The sequence below is a fragment of the Abramis brama genome (genome assembly GCF_963993115.1).
Source record: "Abramis brama genome assembly, chromosome: 23".
In the NCBI taxonomy this organism is placed as follows: Eukaryota; Metazoa; Chordata; class Actinopteri; order Cypriniformes; family Leuciscidae; genus Abramis; species Abramis brama.
In genome coordinates this window covers 18109367-18120684 of record NC_139985.1, presented here as the reverse complement: position 1 = coordinate 18120684, position 11318 = coordinate 18109367, and positions in this window count along the sequence as shown.

Here is an 11318-nt window from a genome sequence, read left to right as displayed (position 1 = left end):
CTCCCTAAGCAAAATTCTGTTAAGGGGTCCTCCTACCTGACCCATGAGCCATGTAAACTATTTAGCCCTACCATTACCACACAGTCACACCTGACACCCCAGTGCTCCCACTACAATTTAAATAGTACAAATGTAATTATTGATATCAAAAATGCATCCATAAAAGCTAGAATGGCTTGCCATAGCATGTCACTGTGTTTTAAATCATAAAATCAATACTTGATACTATTTACTGAGGGATGTACATCCATATTGACCAATATGTCCAGCCAGTCAACATTTTAAATGCAATAGCCTATAAATCAATAGTCAATGTCAATACATTGCTTTCCATCTTGCTTTATTGCATTGGAGACTAGATAATCATTGTATTGTTTTAAAAGTATGTGCGCCTATAATGAGTGCCATCACGCCCATATTGTACTGGTCCCCACTGATGTTTTGCTGGAAAGTGCTTGTTTAATTTCGTGCATGTGCATATGAACGCATGTTAACGCGCGACGCGGTTCCCTTTTGTGAATGGTTCACTCATATTGCATCGCTAGACGCTATGGGAAAACTCCTTTTCTCGAGAATATTGAAGCCTTTATTTTAAAGCGCAGTGCAGCTGCACAGCCAGCACAATGCAGAGCTGTATAGTGTGCTGATTGGCTGGGCTGCGGGAACTGCACGAACCTATGGTGACGAACCTATCAGGGCGCTTCCCACCTCGCGCGTGACGAAAACCCGCCAAAATGGGCATGGCTACTGACTATATAAGCAGACCATTTCGCCATTGGAATCAGATTTAATCTCCTTCAGCGACGACTCACCTCTTCGCTGATCTTCTCCTGCTTGAAAGCCTTCTCGCTGTCGAAACGAGCCCAGCAGCGAGACGCAGCAAATCTGCAGCAGCAGTTCAGCGGACGGCGGCCTCCTGCTCAGCACTTCTGACTCGATGCCGTCATCTGCTGATTCGCCGTTTCCCTGCGGCCATCCGGCGACGTATACTTTTAATAACTGCCTAAAGGGCAAATTTCCTTCTAAAAGAGCAGCGTGGCGTTGTTTCAAATGCCGCACCCCTACTGTGTCACATGCAGAGCCCCTCTGCATCGCACAGATGAGCACCGTGAGTGCGTTTCCTGCCTGGGCAAAAACCATGCAGAAACTGCACTCACTCAGGGCGGCTGTTCTCATTGCGAGAACATGCCGCTCTCCTCTCTGCACTCGCGGCTAGCTTTCTTTTTAGAGAGCGATCCCACCCCCTACGCCCTCCTGTTTCCCGCCTCCCAGGAACCTCAGAGGAAGAAACGGCGGGGTCAGAGGACACAAGAGCACACAGAGACGAGTGAGATCACGCCGGCTCAGTCCCCACGTGCCTCACTCTCTCCACATAGAGAGATTACGCCGGTGCTCTTCACCAATGCGGGCGTCCTCTGATGAGGCCGGCCTCGTCTTGTTTGGTGGACAGGAGGAAGACCTCTTCAGCGATCAGCGCCGTTATTCCCTGAGGTTCATGACGAACTGACGAAGTCATGGCGCACTCCCTACTTGGCCTGCCTACACACTTCCGCCTCTGCAATGCTCTCGACTCTCGACGGCGCAGAGGAAAAGGGGTATTAGAAGCTACCCCCCTAGAGGAAGCGGTGGCCACGCATCTCTGCCCGCCCACCGCCGTTGGATGGAGGTCTAAAGTGAGTCACACATCCAAGCCATGCAGAACCACTTCAGCTCTTGCTGGCTGAGCCAATGCGTCCGCTGGTCAAGTTGCTTCAGCCCTGCACACTATGGCGGTCCTCCAGGTGTTCCAGGTGAACTCCTCCACTCCATGGACGAGTCTGGACCGGACTCTGCGTCCTTCCGCGATCTGCGCAGCGCCACTGACCTGGCCCTGCAGGCCACAAAGACCACCACCCAGGCCATTCGAAGAAGCATGGCCAGTCTGGTAGTGCTCGAGCACCACCTGTGGCTTAATCTCACGGAGATAAAGGACGTAGACAAGACTGCCTTCCTGGACTCCCCAGTTTCTACCACCGGCCTCTTCGGTCCCGCAGTGAAGGGCATCGCTGAGCATTTCACAGAAGCCTTCGCAGGCCATGCAACACTTTCTGCCCAAATGCTCCAGTTCTGCTTCAGGTCACCCCAGGAACGCGCCGACCCAGCAGCCAGCCAAACCAGTGCCGCCGGTCTCTCAGCCCCGCCCAGTGGCTAAAGCTAAACAGCGCCTGGCACCAGCTAAGCGCTTCCCATTCCTGAAATGCCAGGGCCCCTGGCCTAAAATTACGCTGGACCCTGAGCCTCAGAAGCCTTCCTAGTCCAAGGATAGAAAGGAAGAGGAGGGGGCTGAGGGGTGGTCTCAGCCGGACCACCCTTAAAAAGAGCTTGCATGCTTCTTCCAGCCCCCTTTTCAGTTCAGGCGGCTGTTCTAATTGCAACCAAAGGGCCTATTCACGAATAGTAGCCCCTCTCTGGCGGACCCAGACATGGTTCCCAGAGTTGATACAGCTGCTAGAGACAGCTCCTTGGCATATATCACTGAGGAAGGACCTCCTTACTCAGGCGAACAGGACGATCTAGCACCCCCGCTCCGACTTGTGGGCCCTCCATGTATGGCCCCTCAACAGGTACCCAGGGACCTCCCGGAAAGAGTCCTAAGCACTATCGCCGAGGCTAGAGCTCCGTCCACGAGACGCTTCTATGCCCTCAAGTGGTCAGTGTTCACCAGCTGGTGCTCAGCTCGGAACCTAGACCCCAACTCATGTGAAGTACCACTGGTACTTTAATTTCTACAAGAGCTACTGGACACGGGTCGTACCCCCTCCACACTCAAAGTATACGTGGCGGCCATAGCAGTCTTCCATGCTCCTGTGGCCGGCTAATCCTTAGGAAGGAACGATCTGGTTGTACACTTCCTCAAGGGGGCCAGGAGGCTGAACCCGCCTCGTCCTCACTCTATACCCTCATGGGACCTATCCACGGTCCTCAGGGCCCTTAGGGGACCCCCTTTCGAGCCGCTTCAGTCGGCTGTCTTAAAGCCACTTTTGCTTAAGACCGCACTCCTGCTAGCCCTAGCATCGTTCAAGCGAATGGGCGATTTGCAAGCTCTCTCCATGAATGTTTCCCTGCCTTTAGTTTGGGCCCAACGACTCCAAAGTCGTCCTCAAACCAAGACATGGCTATGTACCCAAGGTGCTCTCAACTCAATTAAGTCTACTCTGCCCCGTCAGGGCTCTCAGAGTTTATATAGAGCGTTCTCCTCCTTTCAGGCAGTCGGAACAGCTCTCTGTATGCCTTGGTGGCCGCACCAAAGGGCTCCCGGTCATGAAGCAAAGACTGTCATGTTGGATAGTAGATGCTATCTCTTTGGCCTACGCCCTGAATGGGCCTTCAATGCCCCATAGGCGTCAGGGCTCATTCCACAAGAGGCATGGCCTTTTCATAGGCATGGTCCAGTGGTGTACCAATTGAAGACATTTGTGAGGTTTTACAACTTGGAGGTGCCAGCTCTGCAGGCACAAGTCCTTTCTATCTAGGAGATCTTGGCCCCTGAAGGGCCCAAGCCTCTAGGTATCCCTTCGTGGGCTCCAACATTTGTCCGGTCCCCGTTGGTTTTTGACTTTTAGTTCTACTATAAGCCTCGGGCTTCACAGCCTCAGACGGTAGTTCAGAGCGAAGTCGTCAGCTAATAGCACGGCATTTTGAAATGGGTTCCCATAGCGTCTAGCGACGCAATACGAGTGAACTGTTCTCGAAAGGGTTAGCCTAACATTTAACCTCGTTACAATTACTAACGTAACCTCAGTTCCCTGAGAGTAATGGGAATGAGTATTGCGTAGACGGCCGTGCTATTAAGCTTCACATTCAGGTACTGTCGCTTCAGTCGATTTAACCTGATTCCTATAGCGAAATGGGCCGCTTATATAATCAGTAGCCATACCCATTTTGGCGGGTTTTCACCACACGCGAGGCGGGAAGCACCCTGATAGGTTCACGCTTCCTCGCCGCTTCGCCATAGGTTCGTGCAGATCCCACAGCCCAGCCAATCAGCACGCTATGCAGCTCTGCACTGTGCTGGCTGTGCAGCTGCAATGTGTTTTAAAATAAAGGCTTCAATATTTTCGAGAAAAGGAGTTTTCCCATAGCGTCTAGCAACGCAATACTCGTTACCGTTACTCTCAGGGAACTGAGGTTACATTAGTAACCAAGTACGTTATTGTAACGAGGTTAAATGTTATGGGAAGAAGAAGGCGGGAACCGTCGAACATTCAAACACATTTTAATGATACAAATAAAACAAATACAAAACGAAAGTAAAAGACAGCAGCCCCTCACGGACGACTGCTGTCACAATAAAACAAAACACAACACAAGTTCAGGTCTGTCCTCTCTCGATCTCCACTGTCGTCGCTCCCCCTTTATGCTTCCGCTCCTCTGTGAGAGATACGAGACCGGTGCGTCACGCAGGTGTCGCTCATCAGTAATCACGCCACCGGCCTCGTGCCGCTCTCTCACGGCCCTAGGCCTCGTCCTGCTCGCCACAGTTATCTTTTCTGAGCTGCAGTTTATAAACAAACACCATTGCCCTTTGTCGTTTATCAAACGTAATAAATAGTTGAATTTCACTCTCATTTTTTTTTTGTCAGGCACAAAGTCACAGAACACAGTCCTGGAAGTGGCCGGCATTAGCAAGCAAGACACAGAAAGACCAAAAGATGCATTGCCCAGCTGGGTTAGACAGACAGACAGACAGACAGACTAGAGAGAGATGCACATCAACTTAACTTTACTGTTCTTTGCTGACATCAAACTTGGAGAGGAGAGAACACAAGTCTACCTAATTGCTGTTCCCACAATTCACTCTCATGGTGTTTTTTTTTCTCTCTTTTCATGACCAGAGGGATGGTTCCGCTTAATTTTCTCATCGATGTTGTAAACTTTGATTGACATGCTTTGCCACGGCCCACGAGGGGGAGGCGGGGGTTTGAGTAATTTGCGGGGCCCTACGCAACTTGCGTAATGTGTATAGGGCTGATCGGCTCTGGTCCTCAAAGATTATTCAGTTTACAATGGAAATCAGTCATTTTGGTTCAGATTACAAATCCTTTGCTTGTGTAGGTCATAAACAACACACATTTATCACCCAATATTTGAATTATCACACAGTGGGTCATTTAACCATATGGAACTATGCATTAATTTAATTTATCTTAGCCATTCTTGGTGCCCAGAACATGGGAAAAGTAAAAATTTGAATACACTTGCTTTAAACTAGATAGTCTTTAATCATGCACCTGAACAGTTAATCCTCTCAACAACAGATTGAAAAATCCACCCATGATTCTTGCAGAAATTGTGCTTGTTGTGCATGACAGGTCAAATCCTTGACAAAACATGTTCAGATCATGAGAAATGAAAAATTATCACCAAAGGTTTTGTTAGGCTCATGATTCCAGTATAGATAAATCTTAATGCTAGTAAATACAATGTCATCCATGGGCTTCCAACTGTCAATGTTTTGTTTCACAAAGCAATGTCCCTAAAGTCAAGAAGAACTTGTCAGGCCTGCATAAATCCCACACCTGAACCCAGTTGATCACCTTTGGGATGAAATGAAACACTGACTGCGAGCTGTCACAAAAAAAAAAACAATGCCTGACCTATATGCTTTGTGTCTTAATGGGAGCAAATCCCTGCATCCATGTTCCAACATCTATGTAAAGCCTTCCCAGAAGAGAAAAAGCTGCTAGGGAGGAGCTACTCCCTGTAATGCCCATGTTTTTAAATCAAATGTTTAGAAAGCAGATAAGGGTGTGGACGGTGTGGTGATCAGGTATCCACTTTGATTCTAAATCTATGGTATTAGAACAGCCTCTTGTGTTGGGTCCTTACGGAGCCTCTAAAGATGATGGTTAAAAAAAAAAGAGATGGTAAACAGCGCTTTTGCGTTCACTCACAACTTTTGCATTCACTTGTGAGAACACAAATTTTTGCGAGGGAATGCAAATTTTCTCATGGAAACGCAATGGGGACGCAGAACCTGGTGTCTGAGTGTGTGTCCCAATTCACTTACAGTACTTATGCACTATTCTGTGCAGTTTTGTAGCATAAATAGTGTGAGTAGTGTGTTCACTGAAAATTACAAAAAGAAAAAGTACACTTTAAATACACGGATGATGCACTACATTATCCGAAAAAACAAGGTGTGGAACTTTAAACACTTTATGCACTAAAATGTCACAGCTTTAGTTACGTAGCAGAGGGGGAGGGGCTATCAGACTCCGATGTTGAATGACAAAATAACCTTATAAAATAACCACTACACATAGTAGCCTACATAAGTACATAGTATAGTGTGTCATTTGGGACACAACTTGAGGCACGTATGAAATCAGTGCAATGACGTCACAAAGTGAACCTATAGCGTCAGCAACTGTCTGACGCAGGATTGAATTCCCTTGAAAGTATGTAACGAGATGCTGTGACGTGTTACCATGCATAATTGTTATAATACTGCTGGATCTTATGCTGCAGTAACACAGGGTTTGTAATATGAATGTATTAATGGAACAACATAATTGTTAGATTAAAAAAACATCAGTGAATCAGGCTATTTCATGATGATTTTAAAGCCATCAACAGATAACCACCATCACCTGATCTCATTTCACTTTAGCTTTCTTTGCTGCTGCAAATATGTTTAACAATCACACTGTCACAGCAGCCCAAAAAGACGAAAGCTATAATAAGAGTTAAAGGAGAACTCTGGTCAATTTTAACATTGAGCTAATTTTTTTGTAAATTTGGAGTGCTGTCAGTACAGAGAACAACGACAAAAATCGGTGTTGCCTACACCTCGTTATCCTCTTTTTAAAATTTGCACCCTGTTGACTTCAATGGGGCAAGTTTTAAACCTGCTTTTAGCCTCTTAACATCCTTGATGTGTCATTACAAGTGCCCAGCCATGTGAGTGATTGTCGAGTTCACGCGCATAAGTTATCACGCGCGTGAACTCGACAACCGTCGAGTGTCGAATCGTCGAATCTACTGTGGACTTCGACCGAAAACAGGAAGAAAATACAGGTATGTGCGCTGGCTGAATTAACATCATTTTTATTCATATCTTTCACATCTACTGCAGTCAGATTCCCCCGTGTTAACTCTAAAGGAATCACTCACATGGCTGGGCACTTGTAATGAGTTCTCCTTTAAGAGCCCAACTAATGGAAACACTAATCACTGTTATGGTAACTTCTAATGAAATACATTAAATACGTTTAAATACGTTAAACCCTTGTTAATTCTCAATAAAAACTTTTGTAGACGTCTGACAGAAATAAAGTCAATCTAGTTAGTAATAAGTGAAGCTTAATGCTGTTTGTGGAGTTGTTTAATCACCCTCTGCTGAGATCTTGATAGATTTAATGTCTTCTTTTATCTTCAGTTGATTTCATCTAAGACTGTTGCTGAAGTTAGTTGCAGTTCTTGTGTTTCTGCTCGTCTCTTTTTCTGTTCTCTTCTTTTCTTCAGTGATTCTGCTTGTTAACAGGCTTATTAAGGCTGAGATGATTAATATACACAGATTTTGTGGCTCAGATAAGGTCCAGTTGTGGTTTATTTCGTTGCTCTTGGCTGACATGTGGCATTGCTATGGCCTGCTTGTGGTCCAGATCTGGCAAACAGGAGTGAGCCACCCAAGGGCCGTCATTCCACGCTGCATGTGGGCCAGATCATCTTTCCATGTGTGCCAGATGTGGGCCGGATCTGGGATGTCACAATGTTGCTATGTGGGCATTTATATAGCGCTTTTCTCGGCACTCAAACATATAATTTGTCCTCCCATCACATTTTTTTTCCCATCGTAGGTCCTCATTATGATGATACGATACCCATGTTCTTCAATCATCATCTGTGTCTGCATTAGTAATGTCTTATATTTACAGATTAACTGTAATAATGTGATGCCCTCAGTAATGTGGCACCAACATGCACTGTGACATTAAAGTACTCTGGCAATTTTTACAGTATAAGATGATTATACTTTTCATGCCATAGCCAATAACCACCGTGTGTGATTATTAAAGTCTCTGAGTGTGGATTTAGATTTGAAATGAATTTGCACAGAGTTTTGCCAGTGCTGCAGAGAACAACGAGTATTGGCACGAACTTTGCTGGGTGAACAAAACAGGAAGCTCAGTCTGCGGTGAATCATCAACATTTGCATCCTGCAGGCGAAAATAGGGTGGATACCTCAACAAAAGGAATAGCTATCATTCAAACAACAGAATCCTAGATATGTGTAATTCTAGGCACCAGTGCTTCATTCAGGGTAGGGCAGATAGAGTCAAATTCCTTACTGCACTCTTAGAAGAGATATTTGAACTGTTCAAAGACATTTAAACCTGTTTTCTGACCTAAGAATTAATGCTCAAAGCAGAGTATTGCAAAGTATGCCTTTTTATTCTACAAATTTAGAAAAATTCGCATTACTAATCAAGAAAGAATCAGAAAAAAAAAATTCAATTCATTTTTTAAGCATATTTCAAACTGGCTTAATACAAACTACAATCATCACATACTTTCTTACCAAACCTAATATTTACTAATTAATTTTATATAGTTTTTAAACATGCAAATCTCTGCAAATTTTTTCTGTTCTCGTTCATTTTAATACATCTAACCATCATTTACAGTAATACAACTGCTTTTACTGTAATGGTAACAATTTTTAATGCTATGGTTCACAAGTAAATGTATACACATTTAAATTACATACATGAAACAGGAAAACCAAACACATTCTTTTTACAGTATTAGATTTATCTAGCATGGTAACCACAACTGTTTGCTATTTACACACAAGATGTACAGTATGTAAGTTAAAAGGCTGCAAAGAAGAGAGGTCAGAGGGGTGAGCATGTAAAAGGAGCATATAAAAATATATTGTTCTTTTGTGGAGTCTCTGCACTCATTCTTCTTCTCTTTTTTTTTACTATACTACAAGGCAAGAAAAACCAGTTTGATTCTCTAAAGTTTGGGTTTCGGATGAATCCCTCTTTGTGTAATGACAGTGTTTTCATTGTCTGCTTTGAAACTATGACTGTTTATGTAAGTTTTAGCATCCCATGCTGTACAGTATAAACCAAAAAGGTTTAAAACTCCTGATGTAACATTGGTTTTGACTGACACTATGAAGTATTGTTTTAGTTTAAATACTAAAATGGTGTTAAATTAGGCCAATAAAGACAAGTTTTCACGATTATGTAAGAAAAAATATTAATATTAATAAGAAAAAGAATATGAAGTGTCTGATATAAGTGATGCCACTATCTAAAATATAGAGCAGATTTATGATTGCGCCACATCCTGCAAAAAGAAACACACTGAGCTTCTGAAACACATTCAGTAAGGAGCAGAGAAAATATATGAACACGGTTAGAGTTCCTGTTTACACCTGGTATTAAGATGCGTTTTGGTTGATCGGATCACATGTGGACGACGCTAAATACAGGTGTAAATGTAGTCTAAAAATTTTGAGCTTGTCCACTTTCAACCACTTCCAGTGGTTGTTCAAAACACATTCGACCGGATTGCTTTCGTAGTGTAGACGCGTGGCCATGTGGTCAAATGTGTTCTAACAACCACAAAAAACCACCTACTCTCCGCCTACTGGCCTAACGTGTAAACATTATGGGAAGTGAGGTAGCCAGATGGGATTTAAACTTATTTGGAGCAAGACCCAAGTTTGGTTTGAAGACAAAAATGTAAACACAGAAACAAAAGCTGCTGCTCTCAGTATGTTTTTCCGTCATCTCCGGGTGCATTCATATCATATGTAATTTATGTAAGCTTATTTTGTCCATTAGACTGAAGATTGAAGATTGAAGAAATCAGGACAGAAGAGGTTGAAAGTGGACAAAAGAGACGGATTAAAACACCAGCTGTAAACGATAATGTGTCTCCCTCGTCTACTTGTGATCTAATCGACCAAATCGGATCTTAATACCAGGTGTAAAGGGCCTAAGTCAGAGAGTTGTGTTCATGCGTGAATTGTATATTGTGTATATTGTGAATACTATTTTGAAAAGGCAGTTTGAACTGTTGTGTAATGATGTAACGTATGTGAGAACGGAAGTGAATGAGTAAACAAGATGGATGAAGTTTGCTAAGTCTTGTCTCATGTGCTTTATTGTTTTATAACTCCTGAGAAACACCACAAATGGGTGTTAAGGATTAGGCATTTTTTTCAATGTCGATGCTCATGAAGATGGCTGTTGCTAACATGCCTTGCCCGAGTTTTTTCCTGCCTTGCCCTGGTGAGCCTGCTATGCCATTCAACACATGGCAGTGGATCTTTACAGTTATTGATGCTACAGGGGATGCCTGGCCTTCACTGCCTTAGTACAGAGGGACAACGGATTTCTACTCATTACCTAACACAGGTACAATGTCCTCATTCAGCAGCATCTTTGCCAAAACTTTGCCTGTCAGAGCTGGGGTGATAGAACGCAAAGTCGCCTCAGCATGGGTGTCACCAGTTGTTGTTACGCAGAAAAAGTTAGGTAAAATTAGGATGTGCGTTGACCTCAGAGAGCCGAATAAAGCAATGATCATGGACTCTTTCAATTGCCACACATGGATGAACTACTCTCCGCTCTAAAAGGTTCTAGTTTTTTCTCAACCATCGACCTGACTAATGCTTACTACCAAGTGCTGCTGCATGAGGACAGTTGTGACCTCACAGCCTTTATTACTTTTGGTAATACAACTTTTGGATTGGTTTCAGGAGCCATGGCATTGCAGAAGATGATGACCATCATCCTGACTGGCTAATCAGGGGTTGAAAATTAGCTGGATGACATTACCATCTACGAACGTGACATGCATGACAAAGCACTTCAAGCTGTCTTCCAACTAAGCTGCTGGCTTGCAGCTCAATAAAGACAAGTGTTGCTTCCGGCAAACCAGCCTGCTGTTCTTAGGTCATACTGTTTCAGCGGAGGGTCTTCACCCCTGCTTAATATGTCACATTTGCCATTACCTGCTTCTCCTGCAGATAATGCTGTTGCTCCAGCTCCTGTTTATGTTGTTGATGAGGAATTTGTTGCTTTTCTATCTGCTGCCTGTAATTCTCTGTCTGCTGCTGATGTTAATGCTGCATGTGCTTTTCGCCCTGCTCTAACCAAACTTCGTACACAGATTTTCACACAAGAGACTAAATGTTGAGTTGTTGCCGTACTATAAACTGCGACTGGAACTGTCTGTTAAGGATGTAACGACTGAGACAAATCACAAGTATTTGTTATATTTAACAAATAATCTTTAAAACCCCTCACGACCCC